At 39.8% G+C, this 6,000-nt stretch overlaps 1 non-coding gene across 1 annotated transcript; it reads right to left on the minus strand.

Annotated features, from left to right (window-relative positions):
* Positions 1–2,158: 2,158 nt before the first annotated feature.
* On the minus strand, positions 2,159–2,362 carry LOC131302170 (U2 spliceosomal RNA). Its single transcript, XR_009191642.1, has one exon. It is a non-coding gene; the product is annotated as a U2 spliceosomal RNA (small nuclear RNA).
* Positions 2,363–6,000: the final 3,638 nt, after the last annotated feature.

Below are 6,000 nucleotides of genomic sequence, written 5' to 3' on the forward strand. Positions count from 1 at the left end.
GTAACGATAGAAATTTTCAAGATCATGTTAACTACACTTAAGATATTGTTTTCCAATTGTCATGTTGGATTGTGACTTTTGGTTTCGCATCAACCATTGTTTGACTCTGCAACTATTTTGCCACAACCATTGCCTGCATAACCTCTCTCCGATTTCAGACGCATTTATTTGACAATTTGGCATTTTATTTTATTTTTTCTTGGCAAAAGATGATTTTATAAAAGCTCGATAAGTGTACATCTGAGGGGAAGAAAATGTGGATAAGGAACATGTTGCTAATCCAAAAGAAAAAAATGCAAGAAGGGTACTGTATGTGAAGGTTCTCTGTTTTTCTAGCCAACGAGTCAAACATGGCATTATGGTTTGTCATGGATGGCCTAGTGGTGATTGCAGAAGGGTTGAACTTCTCTTAACATGGGGTCTTGATTCTTTGTGTATTCTGATCCGCCGTTCTTCTCGTTGAAATTCTTCCGTCTAAGCTTCTTGGTTCGGTTATCTGGTTTTGGATTATAGGGAAAGGCACCTCTGTGATTTGGGTTTCGAAAATCAAATCTATAGAAAAGCGAGGGAATGAAATCATATGGCTCTTCTCTTTCTTCCCAACTGTCTAGCGCGTAGTATGTTTGATCCGCCTCATGAAAAATACAATCCGGTACGCAATAAGACTGAGCTGAAGGATCTCTACCTTTAGTCTTGGAAATGGCACCAGTACTGGATAACTCAGAGGAAAAGTTGTGAAGCAAATTACAAGTGCGAAGCCTACTCATTCGCGTTCCAAGAAACAATTAAACACCAGTGTCCAGTCAGCCTTTGCAACTAAAACCAGTCGGTGGAGAATCCAATCTAGAGCCTCAACCATCCATTGAGGAAGCATAATTTGTATTTGGAACCAGAATTATGAAGTTCACAGCTAAAACATTTCGCACTTTTGAACAAGTTGCATGGAATTTAGTGGTTCATTACATCAAACGAGAAAAAAGTGAATGTTCCCAAGGAGCAATTCAAATGCGCCAGAGGCGCATTACGAAATGAGAGAAAATAGGATGTGCCTGGGCCGCGTTCAATTGCTCCCAAGACACATTACAAAAAAGAGAGAAAATATGGATGGGCCCAGGAGCAACTTAAATACGCCTGAGGCGCATGTGATGCAGCCAAGTGAATGCTCTCTATGAGAAAATAGGATGCGCCCGGGGCGCATTCAATTGCTCCTGAGGCACATTATAAAAGGACAGAAATTGTGGATGCGCCCGGGCGCAAATTAAATGCGCCTGGAGCGCACTCGAATTGCGCCCGAGGCGCATGTGATGCAGCAAAGTGAATGCTCCAGAGGAGCAATTCTCAGGCGCATTACGAAATGATAGAAAATAGGATGCGCCCGTGGCACGTTCAATTGTGCCTGAGGCACATTACAAAAAGAGAGAAAATGTGGATGTGCCCGGGCGCAACTTAAATGCGCTTGGGTCGCACCCAAATTGCGCCTCAGGCGCATGGGATGCAGCAAATATTTTTAATTTTTACTGAGTTTTTCTTGTCCGAATTTGGAAGAGACTAAAAAAAGGCAATCCTTTAAACATTATAAGGATTGTAAAAGCATAAGAGAGGCACAAGAAGCCCATACAAAGTGATTCCGTGAGTTCCATCCGTGAAGACTTCAATGACATAATATTTGATTTGCAGGTATATATACATGATTCAAAAGTTTAGAAATGGTTGGAAAAATACAAGTAATATGTGGTTCTTGGACCTGGGGGCACAATGCTCGTGCTTTTCATGGAGCTCTCTAATCTTGGGCCTAAAAAAGTGATCAAAATTCTGTATTTTTTGGGGTTCTTAAGATCATAACTAAAAGAAAACTACTGACAAAATGAACTGACAAAATGAACTGACTGAGAGTTTTTCGTATTTTCGGGGTCAGTTTGTATTTTCTTTTGGGTAAGTTAAATTCATGAAAACCAAAACCATGTTATGAAAACTAGAGTTCACAACTTGAGAACTACAGAGTTTAGAATAGAACCACCAAAACATACTGATAGGCAATGAGACCTTAGCCCTGCAATTAAACAGTTGACAAAATTATCAATTACACACATCTGCAGATGTCAAGCTAACTAATTTGGTTCTAGACAAAAAGTAACAAAAACCGTTGAACTTTGTTTGGGTGGGGTGCGCCAGGTCAAGGCAATAGTGCAACACCAAGGCAACGCATGAGAGGCCGCCCCAGTAGCAAGCTACTATAGTGGGCCCTCCCTCTCAAAAATTTATTTAATTTAATAAAGAGTGAGCCGATGGCCGACATATCAGATATTAAACTAATAAGAACAACTACTACACTTGATCTTAGCTAGAAGGCCGAGAAAGGTATGCCTATTTTATAGTCACATTTTCTCTCCTTGTTTTTCTACTTAGTCGATGTGGAAAAAAACTCCAAAGTAACAAATTGGGTTTTGCTGCTTTTGCACATATTCTGCTTGGTGTGTGCTGTCAATTCTACTTGGTTGTTTGAAGCCTCTGAGCACCTAGTGAGTCCTTGTGTCCACCATTTACATTGTAATACTTAATCCATTGAGTATCAAATTTTTTTTTGATAGACAACAAAATTTTATTAAGAAACTTGACAAGGGTACATCAAGTTGGGGGAGAGGGAAGGAGAATCCAATACAGAATTGGATAAAACCTATTGGGACAAGCCCAGAACACCTATTGGGAAAAGCCCGAAACACCTGTGGGTCAAAAAACCCAGATCAGACATTAAGAACAAAAAAACCTAAGGGCCTAACTACCCAAATTTGACCATGGAGCTCAAACCAAGTTGGCCAGGCCCAACCCAAACTCCCCCACACCCGGCACATCGCAAAACCACTGCTTGGGATAAAAAAAAAACCCCTCGAAAATAGCCCTCTAGATATCTAAATTGCCCAATAATGAGTTTAATACGCAGCTCTGTATAGCTTAGAATGTGATTGAGTTAGTTCTGGCTTCAGGAAGTCTTTGCTATCCTTTGAGTTCCCTTTGTTTTTTTCTTAATGAAAAGCAACATACCGAAACAAACTTGTACTAAAATTCATTGAGTGGACTTGTGCAGTGTGTCGAGGATCAAAACCAAACACTCACACGCAAATTGAGAGAAACTTAACTATTATTGGATCATATGGAATAAAATTACAAAAACAAAAAAAAATCTCCAGAGAGCTAGACTCCGGCCCTCTGGTTATCTCTCAACCTCACCACGACTCTCGCCTTGGTTGAATCCTGATGATGAAACGATTTATGATAATTTAATGAAGTGTGGAGAGCCCAATGAACCTTGTGGACACTCTAACAGAATGAACGAGTACCCTAGAACTAGGGATGTGAGCATCGAATGGAGCTTAGAATGTGTAAATGGGCACAAAAATATACTTTAGCCTTTGTCACTCCGATGATCTTTGAATCGGTCTCCCTTCGACGAACTTTTCATAAATAAACTTCATTATTTTAATTGTTTGTTTCCATAATACTGTGAAAACCTTATTTATCATTATATAATTGGTTTTAATTTGATTTAAAATGAATACGATACAAGCATTTTATTGAAATAATGTGTTTTTCAACCAATTGAGGGTAAAATGGTCATGTATTTTGATGTACAAATTATTTTTCATCGAAACCAATTCGGTAGGAAAGTAAATTGGACAAGCTTTCTAACAGTTCAAACCACGAGCGAATTCGAGTTCGGGAGTGTCTGGGGCAAGTCCGCAAAGTTGGGACTTGTTGTGACATTTCAAGATGCGCCAGGGGCGCATTTAAATGCGCCTGGGCTCGAAGGATTGCGCCTGAGACGCATTAATGCTGCTCAAACTTTGCGAACTTGCCCCGGACACCCCCGAACTCCAATTTGCGCGTGGTTTGAACCGTTAGAAAGCTTGTCAAATTTACTTTCTATCCAAAGTAGTTTGGATAAAAAAATCATTTGTACATCAAAAGAAGTGACCATTTTACCCTCGATGGGTCAAAATATGATTCATTCCGGTAAAACAGGTGTATGTTTCTCATTTTAAATTGGATAAAAACCCATTATTCATAAATAATTAGTGTTTTAAAGTACAAAAAGATGGCGGAATCCAACCATATATGGGAGTTGAATGTACAATTTCTTTTTCCCCACATTAAACCAAGTGATATTCTTGCTTCTGATTGTTATTTTTTGTGGAAGAATGAATTAATCTGAATGATACATTGTTTGGCAACAACTATAACTGTGTTTTGAATCAGAATGATTGATGTCTATGTGAAATGTTGGTGCATTAGTTATGCCTCTTGGCTGTTTATGAAAAACTAAATGTCTGTTTCAGTAGTTCATTACATCGAAAAAGAAAAATTGAATGCTCCCAAGGCGCATTACAAAAAGAGGGAAAATAGGATGTGCCCAGGGAGCAATTCAATTGCGCCTGAGACAACAGTTGTAAAGCCAGCTGGCCGAAAAGAAATTTTAGGTGTGCCCGGCCGGTGCGCAACTTAAATGTGCCTTACAAAAGGAGCGCAAAGTAGGATGCACGTCTGGGGCGCAATTCAAATGCGCATGAGGTGCATGTGATGCATCTTTTTGCAGTGGGTTTTTTTAGTCCTAGTTACCTGGAGTCTATAAAAGGCCAACCTTTAATATGGATTTTTCAAGCAAAAGAGACACACAAGAAGCCAGTATGAAGGGCTTCCAAGAGTTCCATCCATGAAGATTTCATTGAACAACTTGGATCGATCTCGAATCAATTACTTCACAGAGGATTTCATACAGAATGTAAAATTACTCATCATCAAATTATTTCTCCTCAATGGTGGCATTCTTTTCCAAAATAATTCATTGAATAAATCGTTGTCAATTTTTAATTTTGTTCCAAACTCAAACATTCTATTCACTTCGTAGGTTTTCTTCAATTGGCTTGTGGTACTCATGCTCACACTGTCGCACGGTTGATGGGCTGAAAAGGGAGAGGGACACTTCCAAGTCACAACCGTATCTAGTTTAACTTTCAACTTCTTATACTTGTGTGTTGTACCTGTTGTTGTATCAATTAACCTTCTCTTTTTTTGCTAGCAAACGAGGAGGAGGAACCAATACCTGTGAAATCGCCTAGTTCACAACATGCTTTAATCCGGGGCGTGGCCTACAGAAGGAAGGTCTGGATCAAAGATCTTCGATGGGATATATCAACGGGAATTGAATGACTGAGAAACCAAAGTTTAACGTCAGGCTTTCACTTCATTTTTCCCTTTGCCTATTCCTCCTTAAATCCATCAAAAAATCCTTGACGCAAAACACATACAGCCTTGATGTGATTTAAACTTGGTTTGGATGGGGTGCACCAAGCCAAGGTGACACTCAAAAGACCCCAAGAGCAAGGTGGGTCTTCACCCTCAAAAAATTAATTTAGTATCATATCAGCTGTTGATGATTCACCTACAAACTAATAGGGAAATAGACCTTAGCCAACTAATTTGGTTCTTGACACAAAGCAGCAAAAACCTTTGAATTGGTTTGGGTAGGGTGCGCCAGGCCAAGGTAGTAGTGCAACACCAAGGCGACGCATGAGATTTTTGGGCCAACTGAAACATTCTTAAAAGTTTTTTTTTTTTTTTTTGAGATTTTTTCAATCGGTTTTGGCTTAAAATAAGGTGGGCCAGCTAGTAAGCTCAATTCAGTCCACTAAGTCCTAGAGGCCCACTTTAAAACCCAAATTCCTCATTAGAAGACCCACGCTCTGGCCACAATGACGGGTATACTAGTCCCGCTTTCAAAAATCGCGGCCAAGTATCAAAACAAGCAACCAATAGTAATAAGAAGCGGCCAAGTGTAATAAAACGCGGCAAAGAGTAATAAGAAGCGGCCAAGTGTCAAAACAAGCGGCCAGGAGTAATAAGAAGCGGCCAAGAGTAATAACAAGCGGCGAGGAGTAATAAGAAGCGGCCAAGAGTAATAACAAGCGGCCAAGTGTCAAAACAAGCCGCCAAGAGTAAAACAATGCG

Source organism: Rhododendron vialii, chromosome 9a, assembly GCF_030253575.1.
Source record: "Rhododendron vialii isolate Sample 1 chromosome 9a, ASM3025357v1".
NCBI lineage: Eukaryota > Viridiplantae > Streptophyta > Magnoliopsida > Ericales > Ericaceae > Rhododendron > Rhododendron vialii.